The sequence below is a fragment of the Dreissena polymorpha genome, chromosome 3 (genome assembly GCF_020536995.1).
Source record: "Dreissena polymorpha isolate Duluth1 chromosome 3, UMN_Dpol_1.0, whole genome shotgun sequence".
Classification (NCBI taxonomy): Eukaryota; Metazoa; Mollusca; class Bivalvia; order Myida; family Dreissenidae; genus Dreissena; species Dreissena polymorpha.
The window spans coordinates 30679235-30691443 of NC_068357.1; positions in this window are offsets into that span (position 1 = coordinate 30679235).

Here is a 12209-nt window from a genome sequence, read left to right on the forward strand (position 1 = left end):
ACTGGTTCACAAACTGTAGATGGGCGTTTAAACAATCTCTTTACATTTGGTACATTTAACTGCAATATGCAAAAACTTACTTAAGAAATATTTAATATGCTTTTACAGGCGTGATCAATTATAATGTGTATTTTTTTCGTGTAAGCTAACAACGTATTAACTTTAATATTACACCAACACAGTTTTCAAATTAGTGCGTCGTTTCGCGTTTCAAACGCTTTATTTTTTGTTTCAGTTTCAACTTATGCTTGTCAAACGTTCATGTGTGCACGAACACTCTGAATAATCCATGTCATTAACCCGCGGCATTTTGTATAATAATTGGGTTTTACAGTTTTGTGATTATTTGATCGTACAAACACCGATATGTATTAAGTAGCCGCCTAATTGAAGACAGTCATTCGATTATTCAGGAATTGTTCGTTTTGCACGTTACGTTAAACGTGCACTGGTTTCTTCTAATCGGGCCGTCTAAAATTGTTATTAATGATACTTTAATCTGTTTGCCAAAAAAGCTTCCCATACATATGAAAAGCAGACTATTAAAATATTTGCTCGATCGCAGTAATACAAATGCAGTAATGAGAAATATTACATTACAAATGACGCGTATACCTAAAAACAGTCCTTCTTTCCATGTCTATGTGTCCACATGACTGTTTGTAAAATTTGTCGAGATATTTTTAGTCGATGGTCTGTATTTCACATTTATATATCAATAAACAAATACTTGCTCTTGATAATATTTATCAAAATTGCCCACAAACTATCAACCGATAAATGTGATTTTATCAGTTACCTATTCTATACGCATGTTTTACCCTCCCCCCCATCAGAAGCAAAGTGAAAATGGCTTTTGCAACCAGCATAAACTAGAACAGCATGTGAGTAACTCGCAGTCTGTTCAGGTTTTATGCTGTAAGCTGTTCGTCAGTATCTAAGGGATGGAGATGAAGCCTTTACAATTTGAATCTAGTGAGAAATGTCTTTAATTAAATTTACCTTTCTAAGGGACAACAAATGCGTCGAAATTCGTATCTAAATGGAAAAGGATTAAATAAGTATCTAAGGGGTAAAAAGTTTAATACGTATCTAAGTGGTAAAGGGTTAAATACGTATCTAAGTTGCGAAGGGTTAATTAAATAATACTCGTGGTAGGTGCTTATCACTCTCATATGAATGTTAAACCCTGGATAACCCATTGTTATTGCATTTGTTTAGTTTTGTATATTTCAGTGCTGGTATCATAATGTAATTAACAGTTTAATTGCTCTTAAAGGCCACACTAAAAATGAAATGTTAATGTCTAAGACTAAACAAGATCTCGTGCAGATCTGTAATATCTCGAATTTGTCTTATGCATTTTTGCTTCGTTATGGCACCGAATTTTCACAAATTTAAAAGTCTTTTTCAAAACAGACAAGCTAATACTTACTTTTCACTTTTTGAATTGTATTCCAAAAATGTCATTTTTTAGGAAAGATACGAAGCTTAACTTGATAAGTGTATGTGATCAAACCAACATTTATATTAGTATACATATTCTTATTTTGTAAACACCTTCAGCTTAACAATGGGAATATGTATTTAAATTATGTTACTTCAGACAGTCCTTCTATAACCTTGCCCGAGACTTTGTAAGGAAATGGTGTCTTGTATTCAAATAATACCAAAACATTGCCGTTGTTGTTGTTTTTTCAGTGAAGAACCCAGAAGTTGAGAAAGTTCATTGGTGGTTCTATCTGATTGTCATACTGATTCCAATCCTCGTGATGACACTGCTCACGTCACTGTTTCTCGTGTATCTATGGAAACGGCGCGTCATCGTTGTTCTGAAAGCTGTCAGGTTGTTTCAAGCGTATGAAGATGACGGTAATAAATGAAAAATAAAATGAATGATACGGCTTAAAAATAACTAAAATTAAACTCTGAAACTAATTTAAAAGATTACAGATACATTAAATTAAACTTATCTTGTATCAAATATCTAGACCGTAAATTAATATAAAAAAACGTTGTTACGATTTGAGAATATCAATCTTCTTATTTGGCCTTCAATTTTTGTCTTTTACAGCTTATATTATATATTTCTCTGACAGACGAACGGCAATGGGACGCTTTCATCTCGTACCGTTCCACTACCCTGGATGAAGATTACGTCATTCATACGTTATTCCCGAAACTCACGCAAGAAATGGGTTTCAACGTGAACGTCCATTATAAAGATTTTATTCCTGGAAATGGTCAGTCATTCTTTCTGACAGTAAAAGTAATGGTTCAAACAGCATTGTACCATGTTTTGTCAATAACGGGGTCAAAAGATCGTTGTTTCTAATTATTCCACTTGAACTTCTTAAATCTGACATGTCAAAGACACAAGTCTAAGAACGGAACTAGCCATATGAAACGAGCTAATTTTTAAGTTGCTTGTTTCCTATATAAATGATTGATTGCCTTTCAGATTCCTTTAACTGTTTATCCGAATTACACCGGATCGTATCGAGATGGCATGTTAAAAAATTGAACGATTAAATATATTTGTACACTACAATTTCGGGCAGCTACTAGTATCCAGATTTGTTATAACTCAACATTAATTTCATCGAAACCTGTACAAGCAAAGTATCATACAGTTTTCAGTTTCACATAAAACCATAATTTCAATAAAACTATCCAATGTTGGTTTCATTACAGTTTTGTTATGGTTAACAGCTTCTACAGTGCAACGAATTATTTTGCGTCCTTAAATAAGTGTACGGGTAAATTATCGTTCCTCTGAGTGAAACGTTATTTGCATATAAATTCTAGATCTATTTATAATTTCAAAATGTCCTGTCTCTTTAAATGCTTACTTTATATAATCAATTGCGTCCCAAATACAAATCTTAACGTAAATCTGTTAAAGTAATATACCGATTGGGACTAAATATTCTGATGTCACTGCCTTTCTTGTTATTTACGATGTTACAGTGTTTCTCATTCACATTATGCGAACATATTTTTTTGCTGATTAATTTTAGTGAGTCATTTGGTCTAGCTTATACATATAAACAAAAAATAGTGATGCAAAGTATCGTAGGGGCGCCATTAAAAAGTTTATATCTCTACACAAGTTAACAAAAATGAGCTAGGCGGCATCATCACCCCTTGAGGTTTTTTTACGTTTCTCATTTACATTGGTTTCAAAACATAATTAAATTTGTAAAAATCATTAGGTTGTCATATTGTGTAAACATGCAGAATGTAGAAATTAACGATAACAAGAAAGAACACAGTTATACGCGCATTTTGACGTTAACGATTTCCTTTTCGCAAGATACTAAGAGCAAATACAGTTAGATTTATACAGGAACAACGACCACTAATATACTGCATATTTGTTATTGTTGTCTATATTAAGGATATGTTGTTTACATCAAAGCGCTACATTCTTCTGAAGGGAGAAAGCAACAAAACGCAGCCAGTTGCAATCAACATCCAGGATTTCATACGAATAATGTTCTGCAATTATTTAAATACTAGCGCTCCTATTGCATTCAGCGCTAGAAATTGAATATATATAAACCGAGTAATTAAAAAAAATCTTACCGCGGCTGAAGAGTCTTGGAAATGCACACACAAACATCGATTTTGACCATATGACCTAGAAACAATGACGTACAACTTACACAAAATATATTTCGATCAAATCCATGTATTGAAAACGTTTTGAAAATCTTAACAAAACACTGTACGTAGACGTTGTATATACAATTTAACAAAATGCTGAATGAGCATAACTAGCGACGAAAGATTCTTGTCACGCGTCATTGTCCGTAAGGTGATGTCGCGTGAATAACAACATCTCATTCAAACTTTTTAATGTTTATTTAGCTCTTTTTTTGTTTCCGGTTTCACTTTTTAGGCCAGTTAGACTTGTTATACGTTTATCTAGCTTTCATACTGATGCGATTGGAACCACCCCGATTTGGAAAAAAAACGTTTTATAAGGGTGTATTTAAGCTAATAAAATAATTTAAAAACAAACACACAACGAAATGAAAATCACAACAGAAAGTACTTTTATTATTTATCATACTGCTGCATTGATATCTGCCTGATATAACGCTGCCTGATATATTTTTATACCAGGTCAACAGGAAGTTGTTAAATCAGTCAATGTTTGCAGGTAGTTCATAATTAGCATACCAAACATCTAAAACCATATTCATTCCCTTAAAAATTGCAGCGTCGTAGCGATTATTTTTCACTATTTCTGATCAAATGGTGGACGTAGAGGTATGATAAACAAAAAAAACAGATTAATGCCTGATAGTTTTGTAATATACCAAGCGAGGCTTAGAATAAAATTTAGGCGAGGCTTGCCTGTTATTTTGTATATACGTTAAACCATCATTATTTATTCCTAAATTGTAAAAAAGTTAATAAATATTCAAACTAGAGACGAATTTGAAATCTTATTCTAAATAGACCGCCACATTTAAGGGCGCTCAATCAAAGCCTACAAGTTAAAAATATTTAAAAAAAAATACGTCTTTAATTTCAATGATTTTGTCTTTTTAGTAGTAAACTGTTATTAATTTATCTTTTTAGAGACATGTCATAACATTACATTTTGTTAAGTCAGTTCAACTTATCGAGCCATCGGGCTAAAGACATGAATCTTAACGCCATTGTAATAAATGTGTTTGATTCATTTTATATTGCCCAAACGTTAAAATGATTAGCTAGCGAATCTCGTATGTTGAATGTGCCACGTGTATGTGCGGACTGCACAGGCTAATCTGGGACGACACTTTTCGCGCATGCGTTAAACCCCCTTTTACATAGCCTATATTCGCGTTTTAATATAAGTTACATGCATTTCAAATATAAAATGTTATTAAAAGAGTTAAATAAATATGCGATAATCTTTGATGAATGCAGAATCACACATGCTTAGATCTATATTTGACAAGCATAAAGGCGCAAACAGATGTAACAAAGAAGATGAACCATCATAATTTAACTCTAAGATTCAACTTATAAAAAAATTAAGCGTCATTGCCGATCAGTTAACATTTTTTGTTAATATATGCATTAACACTACTGGCTGTTTAATGTATTATTTACATTTGAAGCCGAGTTTAATGTGAAAGAAATGATAGCACATGGTCATCATAGAAATGATGTTATTTTGAGCGGGATTCACAACTGTATTAAAAAGAGCTCATATTTAATATCCCGTAGTAGAACACAACAAACTCAAAATTTGCAATTCATTCATAAAATTGCCTGTTAATGCAGATATTAACATTTCTTACCATTTGTTTTGTTCATTTCTAAACACCCAGCTAAATTATTTTGTTTGTTTATACCAGAGATCACCAACAACATTATCTACGCTGTGGAGAACAGTCGTCGCACGATCCTGGTCGTCTCTCCTCACTATCTCACGAGTAAATTCACCAAGATGGAGTGGCACTTGGCACAGCAGAAGATGCTCGAGCGCATGAACAAGATAATCCCCATTCTTCTGGAAGATATCTCGTCCCAAAAGGACACCATGGACCCCAACCTAAAAAGTATTCTAGATTCTGGTATGTTGCGTCATTACTGCATGTTTGCCCAGGTCGATGTTAACGTGCGTGTTTTATATTTAAGTGATTAAAAGACATTATTCAATACGGCATCATGCATTTAGTGTATTAACTTATTGATAAATGTTTTGGATATGTAACTTCTTTTAAGATTATAATCTAAATAAAGTTACGTCAAATGACGTAAGCGATATCATATATTTAAGTGTTATTCTTCTTGATTTGATGGGGAAAAAAATCCACCGGAAAGGTATGGCTTTAACTGTGTGCCACTTTTATGTTTTTTCTATACATTACTACAAGTATTTGTATTTAATAATTGATTTACTGAAAGTCTATTTGCATATGAATGTACACTTTTATTCAACAACGGCGTGTTAGTAAAGACATATTCATAAAATGCGTGACTGTGCACGCTTCATACACTTTCTTTGTTTCATAATACAGTTATACCTCTCGCAAACAGTGTATTCTATGTGGGTTTTGTTGCAGTCACATACATCGAGTGGCCGGGAGATCAGTCCAAGAAGGTTGATAAGTTTTGGCAACGAATAAGTCTGTCAATGCCAAAAAAGAAAAAGCAACCTCAGCACATGAGCAATTCGTTTCAAAATGGTGGACTCAGTCAGCTTACAAATTCGACCAATCAGAATTCAGACTCTTTTAACAAGTCATTTGAACTTGACTCAATGAAACCAAGGTATGAAAGAAGTGTTTCAGAAAGTACAAAAGTGTATAACCATGTAAATGAAAATGAGATGTCGGGTCCTGAAGAAATTTACAGCATTATTAACGAAGGGGCATTGGATCTTGACGTTCAACATTTAAGTGACGAACACACGCGTAATGAGATTAACAATGAAATGAATGATGACTGTGGACCGAAAACATTAGTAAATGAGCCTAAAAAAATTGAAAACGACTATATCTTCAAAATCGATGTTTGAAAATTGCCTTGAGGGTACTGTATGGTAAGACTTTAATAAATTAAGCTTACACAATATTATTAGGCAATAGTTACGAATGATATATTCTTTACAAAATAATTATACTACATATTTTAATTTTGAGAATTGATTGTACATAATTAAAATACAATATCAGAGTAAAACATTCCAGAATATTATAAAGGGGTCAATGTCATTGTGTAACAATAGATAAAGTACATAATTCATTTCATCAATTTGAAAAATAAAACTTTATCGAAAGCCTTGCAATCTACGGTGCAGGTACCACAGTGTACACACAACTTTTAGTTTGTGACTTATTGAGGTAATTTTTATACCATATGCTGTACATTATGGCATTTATTTTTTTACCCGTCTTCAAAAAAAGGCAAACACATTTATTTTACCTCTTTTTACAGTTTAAATGTGTATTTGTTTTAGACACACTTGTTTTGTGTATATGCCTGTGTATGACTTTTTACGTCGCATACAATTTTGTGAGATCCTTTATTAATGCAAATATCGCTGCTCAACAGTGTAAAAGTTTCTATATTATGTTCGAATTCAATAAATGCAAATGAATCCGGCAAAGTATTTCATATTGCAGCATTTAATTTTTTTTTATTTAAGTTAATTAGGACATGACATAGGAACTAATATCCATCAAGTTCCTGCGAATTAAATTAATAAGTTGTTGTTGTCTTAATATTGGTATAATTTTAGAATGTCGATTTCGACCTAAATTACTTTTATACGTTTGGACGTAAAATGCGTTATTTAAGAACTGTTTATGTTTACATATATTAGCAGAATACAAAAAGTGATGAGTACCTTATTCATTAAGTAATATTTCTAAACAAAATAGCATTTTGTAAAAATGCACTCAACTTTTTTGTTTTCATTAATTTTGAGCAGTATTTATTAGTTGACACGGTGACACTCATAAAGGTTATGTTTAAACGTTTACATGAAGTATACAATAGCCAATGTTTCATCTTTGAAAAGCTGAACCTGCTTTTATATTTAAAACGAGCATAATTAATATGTGTATTAAACAAGTATTTGAATAAAAAAAATTATTTTTTTTTTTACTAAAAATAACTTGTTATATTTCTGTATTCGCTGTGTCAAGTGTCATGATCTTTATGTCGCTGGTTCGACCCTGTAACTTTGTGGGTTCATTTTGATTTGTTATGGAATACTTGTTTCCAAAGCGTTCTGTAGAATGACCATTAAACGTATTGTTAATACTCAAAAATATATACTCACGATTGTATCCAAGCCGTATAGGTAAACGATACAATTGCATAAACGACCTGTTTGAATGGAATGTTTGATAGTATCAGCCGTGTCACCCGCGTGTGTATTATTTTTGTTATTCTTTGTTATGTAAAAGGGCCCAGAAGTGGTAGCCTGAAACATTTTTGGAATTGCATCCAAAACACATGTATATTTTTAATGTGTTCCTGATATTTCGTGTTCTTAGGTTTTCGTAAAAACTGTTATATTCAGAAATATATCTTGACATTAATGAGTTAAACATTAATTAATCCATTTGGTATTAAAACAAAATATGAAAGCTTTTCATTTTATTTTATCTTTGTCTTTCTTAATAAGTGTCTCTTCATTTAAATGTTGTTGTTTTGATCTTAACATTTATGTAATGTAAACACAACGATTGATTACAGACAATAACATGTCTCATTGATCGAATCGCCCATTAACCTGTAGAGCAAAAGTCGTTACTCTTTTGGCACGTGATATGGCGCGGAGAAGACGTGTTTTATATCAGAGAGAGAATTTTTGATAAAATTAAAATTTAAAGAGTGTGAAGTGCTTGGATTTATATCGGAATAAGTGAGAAACGTTATATGTGACTAATTATTTGGTTTATTTCAACTGAAAATGATAATTAAACATAACGAGGAAGAGAAAAGACAGAAATAGTAGTGGGAGAGCGAGCGGGAATGTAAACAAAGCTACCAAGCCAAGAGGCCCGTCTGAAGAAATTGACTCTAATATTTCGGTGAGTGAGATTTTAAGTAAAGCTAGTGCTGTGTTATTCCCGGATTCGAACTCTGCAGATGATAACACTTTTGATTTGACACCAGGGAATAATTGTAACTCTAACTCTAACTCTAAACAAAGCAGTTGCTCAAATATGGCAGACGGAGGCCGCGAGCCGACTAACAAGGATCTTATGGATTGCATGAACGCATTAGGCGTTAGAATAGGAGCCATGGAGCGTAAGCTCGGTGTCCTCGATAACCTGGAGGTAAAAGTTATGGACTTTGACAAAGAGCTCAAGAAAATTTGGTTGGCGTTGGACGACCGCGTAAAACGCACCGATGCGCGAGTTATGTCGCTAGTAGAGCGAGTGGATTACGCAGACGTCGGGGCGGCGCAGATGGCCGAGAAGGTGGCTATGCTGGAGAAACAGCGGGAGGAGCTGCGGGACGACGTTGCGTACCTGAAGTCGCAATCCATGCGGAACAACCTAGTGTTCACAAATATCCAAGAGGACAACTCCACCGGCAACGAGACGGCGGAAATTACGGAAACAAAGTTACGTAATCATTTACAAGAGAAACTAAAAATTGCAAAGGACATTGCAGACACGATCCGCTTTGAGCGCGTTCATCGTTCACCGGGACAGCAGGTTTCCGGTAAGATTCGCAACATCGTTGCCAAATTTACATTTTTCAAGGACCGGGAGATGGTACGGAGAGAATGGAAACACCTGTCAGGAACCGGATGCCAAATGTTTGAACAGTCCCCACCGGAAGTGGTTGAAAAGCGCCGAAAGTTAGTGCCTAAAATGAAGGACGCAAAAAAAGAGGGAAAACGATCTTGGATCGTGTACGATACCCTGTACGTGGACGGTAAACCAGTGAAACAGTAGGAGCACGACGGGGATGAACTTTCTATCCTTTCGTGGAACATTCATGGCCTTACCAGAGACAAAAAGGAAAGTCCTGACATTGTAAATATTTTAAAACAGTCTGATATTTGTTTTCTTTACGAATCATGGTGTGATTCTAACAGTAATATAAATCTAAACGGATACATTTCACATAATTTTTACCGTAAATTTCAGCATAGAAGAGCCGGTATAAACTGTGGAGGAATTGTTTTATATTATAAAGAGCAATTAAAAGATGGAATACAAATAATTAAAAATCATTTTGATACAATCATTTGGCTTAAACTTGACCATTTATTTTTTAATACCCAGAACGATATTTATGTATGTGGAGCCTATATCTGGGGAGAAGATTCACCTATGTACAACAGTATTAATATCTATTTATTTGATATTCTAGATAATGATTTGTTTCTGTATGATAGCTTAGGAAGTGTTTTTATTTGCGGCGATTTTAACAGTAGAGTCGTTCAGAAAAGTGATTTTATTATATTTGATAAAGTAAATGATTGTTGTGATTGTCCTGATTATGTTTTCGATAGCACACCTGCACGGGCCTCCAACGACAGGTCACATAATAACCACGGGATAAAATTGTTAGATCTTTGTAAAGGTACATGTTACCGAATTATTAACGGTCGTATAGGTAATACTGATCAATATACATTTTTGTCCAATAATGGTTGCTCAGTTATTGATTACTTGTTAACAAAAGAATGTAATTTTTCCAAGATAAAGTCATTTACAGTATGTCCATTCAATGAATGGAGTGATCACGCCCCATTGCATTTTTCACTGAACTGTAATAACATTCCCCGAGATGGTTTATACTGTTCAGAGACTAGGTATAAATGGGATTCTACGTTTAGAGAGGAGTTTCGCTCACGACTTATTTCTCAATTGCCTTTGTTTAATACCATTGTTAATACCGCAGATTATTTAAGCAGGGATTCCGTGAACAATATGTTACTTTTATTTACAAACACTATTCGTGATATAGCTGACCCTTTGTTTTCGAAAGAGTGTATTTTTAAAGATCAGGTTGCTTTTGAAAATTATACTAGTAGTAATAAGGAGTGGTTTGACAGTGATTGTATAGATGCCCGTAATTTATATCTAGATGCACTTCGATGCTTCAACACTGATAAAACATTTAACAACAGAATAGTTTTATGTGAGAGAAAAAAAAGAGTATAAAAATATTGTCAGAAAGAAAAAATTTTGCGATTATAAACGAAGAATGGATAAAATTACAGAATTAAGGAAAAGTAAACCAAGGGAATTTTGGAAACATTTTAAGTCAAAAACCAATAGATCTAATGATATACCGTTAACTGAATTCACAGATTATTTTTCGAGGATTAGCTCGGATAATGTTGGTGCATCGAATTTAGAAGCGGAAAGTTTTAATTTACGCAATGATTTTAATCTTCCTAATAATGTATATCCTGAACTAGATGAACCGATAACGGTGCATGAAATAATAACTGCTGTAAAATCACTTAAGCGATTAAAAGCTTATGGGAGTGACAACCTTTTAAATGAATATTTTATAGAATCTATTGACATTCTGTCATCTTATTTATGTGATTTATTTAACAATATACTAAATTCCGGTTATTTCCCGGACCAGTGGACGGAAGGTATTATTATCCCCCTTCATAAAAAAGGTTCCAAATCCGATGTTAATAATTATAGAGGAATTACGTTAGTGAGCTGTTTGTCAAAATTATTCACTTCTGTTATAAATAAACGCGTTGAAAATATCTGTACAAAACATAACATCATTTCGGACGCCCAATTCGGATTTCGAAAAGGACAATCTACTACTGACGCAATATTTATTTTATTTTCTTTGATAAATCATTATTTATTTGAAAACAAACGTTTGTATGTTATTTTTGTCGATATGATGAAATGCTTTGATACTATTTATAGAAATGCTTTATGGTTAAAAATGTTTAAATGTGGTATTCAAGGCAAAATATTAAGAATTGTGAGAGATATGTACCAAAAAGTTAAGTCATGTGTAAAATCATTATCTTCATTTTCGGATTACTTTAGCTATGCTGTTGGCTTACGTCAAGGAGAAGTTATGTCGCCTTTGTTATTTTCTATCTTTGTAGAAGATCTTGAGTTGTTTTTGCAAAATAATATTGATTCAGGTTTGCAACTAGATGACATTGTTTTAATTTTATTACTTTTTGCAGACGACATGGCCATTGTGGGTAAATCACCAGAAGAAATTCAGAACCATTTAGATAATTTATATACTTATTGTAATACATGGGGACTGAAAGTTAATATTGATAAGACAAAGATAATGGTTTTTCGAAAAAGAGGCGGATTATTGCCAAATGAAAAGTGGACATACAATGGCCATGCTATAGAAACTGTAAATGAGTTTAATTATTTAGGTGTTGTATTTAATTATACAGGTAGTTTTAATTTAAATCAAGAACATTTAATTGGTAAAGCTCTTAAAGCATTGAATACATTGTTTTGCAAATGTCAATAATTTGATTTAAAGCCAAAAATTCTTTGTCAGTTATTTGATGCATTCGTAGGGTCTATTTTAGGTTATTCATCAGAAGTTTGGGGTTTTACGAAATCTAAGGAATTGGAAAGGATACATCTGAAGTTCTGTAAAAGGCTTTTAAGAGTTAAAACTAATACATGTAATGCATGTGTTTATGGTGAGTTAGGAAGATATCCTCTTTTTATACATAGATACATGCGAATCGTACAATATTGGTTTAA